The sequence below is a fragment of the Primulina eburnea genome, chromosome 15 (assembly GCF_022965805.1).
Source record: "Primulina eburnea isolate SZY01 chromosome 15, ASM2296580v1, whole genome shotgun sequence".
Lineage (NCBI taxonomy): Eukaryota > Viridiplantae > Streptophyta > Magnoliopsida > Lamiales > Gesneriaceae > Primulina > Primulina eburnea.
Window position 1 is genome coordinate 23,399,444 of NC_133115.1, and position 2,697 is coordinate 23,402,140.

Genomic DNA, 2,697 nt, shown 5'->3' on the forward strand with positions numbered 1-2,697 from the left:
ACATATGAACAGAGAGTTAAGATGGTGCCAAACCAGTTACGAGAAGCCGCCAGGAGTTGGTGGATTACAAGTAAAAGAATGTTAGAACAGAGAGGTACAGTGATTTCGTGGGAAATATTCAGAAATGAATTTTATCGAAGATTTTTCTCAGTTTCGTACCGAGAGGACAAGAAAGCAGAGTTTGAGAATTTGAGACAAGGTCAACTGAATATTGAAGGATATGTTGCTAAATTCTCTACTCTACTGCGTTTTGCTCCTCATGTAATGGGGAATGATGAAGTTGTAGCGGATCAGTTCATCAGAGGATTGAATTCGGAGATAGACGCATTGATGAATATACAGCGACCTCACCATTTTGCTGATACCTTGAGTAGAGCGAAGAGAGCGGAGGCGAGTCTGATTAGACAACTAAAAAGGGTGTGTGCGATACAATCCCAGACACAGCAATCCCCTCTCCGATTTGTTCGCGGCAGCACGAGTGGTTAGCAAGATTTGCTGAAAACTCGAAAGAAACAGTTTAAGAAGTTAGGGAGGGGACTGAGCGGTTCATCTAGCTCCAGTGGTTCTAGCCCGAGTTATACTGGCGTGTACTGCAGAACTTGCGGAGGAAGACATTCCGTGGAGCAATGCCAGGGAGTTACTGGTAGTTGTCGTATCTACCGACAGCCGGGGCATTTTGCTAGAGTTTGTCCCCAGAGAGGTTCCCGAAGATTTCAGGGAGCAGAATCATCTGGTGGCAGTGACCGAGGAACAGACCCAAGAGGCACTTGATGATATAGTAACAGGTACTATTCTTTTATGATTATGTTGCATATGTATTGATATATATACTATGCATTTTCTATGATTATCTTTGACTGAGTTGCATTGATATATGTTGTACCTGTTGAGTCTGTTTATACTGCAGTATGGATTCCCTTACTTTTTGGAAAAAAAAGATTGATATCAGAGATTTCTGGTAAATATTGTATACTACAGTAAGAGAAGAATGAGATTGAGTTAGAGTGTGATGTACTTGGGTTTTCTGATTTGATCGCATTATTGATATTAATATGCTAAACAAGTACAGAACTATTAAAGATTCCTTTCAGGAGAGTATAAGATTCAGACCAGATATGGCTGATGATTAGAGATTTCTCGGTAAGGATTCTAGATTTAGAATTCCTTTAATATTTGTATGGTCTATGACTCGATTGATACAGAAAAGAGCAGATGGTATCCTTATGTATTCTGTAGACGTACTGAAATCGAGCCTAGCATTGGCAGATTTGTCAATGATGTACGAATTGGCTGATGATTTTCCAGATAAGATTTCAGATTTGCTTTATATCAGAAAGATAGATTTCAGAATTGAAGGGAGATCGGTTACTGTTTGTGCTTTAGAATTCAGTACGGAATGACATTGAATGTACAGAATGATACAAAATGAATTGAAAGAATTGAAAGACCAGTAGAAGAGTACCGACCAGGAGATACATCTGATTTAGTATGTCTCTTTGGCATGTTTCAGTATGTTCAGAGATATTCTGTTGATTGCATGTTTGTTGTATCTATGATATTTTGATATACTTGCAGTGTCTGATTTATTGAATCGAATAATTGAAGATTGTATTGAATACTCTGAGAACTGTGATTATTGTATACCGAAATTATTCAGATATGAATCCTGCTTGAAACAGATTGTATTCCGTATATGCGATATCTGAAGTTAGTATACCGATTGATTTTGACACAGTTGAGATCATGATCAGTGACTGAGAATGATACCGATATCAGAAAGATCAGAAATTTCAGAAATGTCAGAAATTTATTTTAGGTCCGAGTTGGCAGATTATCTTATACGATTGTTGTTTTATATTTGCTTGAGTATTGTTATTGTTCTAAAACAGTATTTGAGACAGCTTATAGTGTTTGGGGGCATACTATATTTGCAGATGACCTATAGCAATTGATCTGAGCTACATGAAGATATGATTGATTAGTCAGAATTGACAGTATTGCCAGAAATTGTCGTTTTATGAGTTTAGTGAACTCACTAGATCAGTATAGATTATTAATATTGTAAATCTAATGTGATAGTACTGTTATTTTGAATTCGTGTTTGAGACAGATTTTTGTGAACTATTGAGATTATATACCGTTCAAACTGAATCAGAGTTGAATTCGAGAATTACGGCAGTTCAGAGATTTAGTCAGAATGTTCAGAACTTAATTTCGATAATCAGAGCAGAGCATCGATCAGAGTGACAGATATGTGATTTTTACTGTATGAGAATGATTATCTTGTGATGTAAAATGTTTCAGAATTGTATAACAGAATTTGATATCGATATTCAGAACCGAATACCAAGTAGGTATTTTTATTTAATTTATATTGTTAACTAATTGTCTGTACCAAATAGTTCGAATTTGAAATGACAGATAGTGTCAGAGAGGCACAGTAGTAGAGTCAGTTTTCATTTTGGTAACAGAAAGTTTATGATAATTCGAACAGACAGTTTTGATATAGACAGATTAAATCAGTTATGATAGAATTATACTGAAATGTTGGCAGAATTTGTACTGAAATGTCTGAATCGCCATTAGATGAAGATAGAAAGATAGAGATCAGAAAATTTATTACATAATTTTTATATTTCTTACTAGACATGGAGAGTATATTTTGATAAATTTCGTAATGAGACCCATGTACTACTT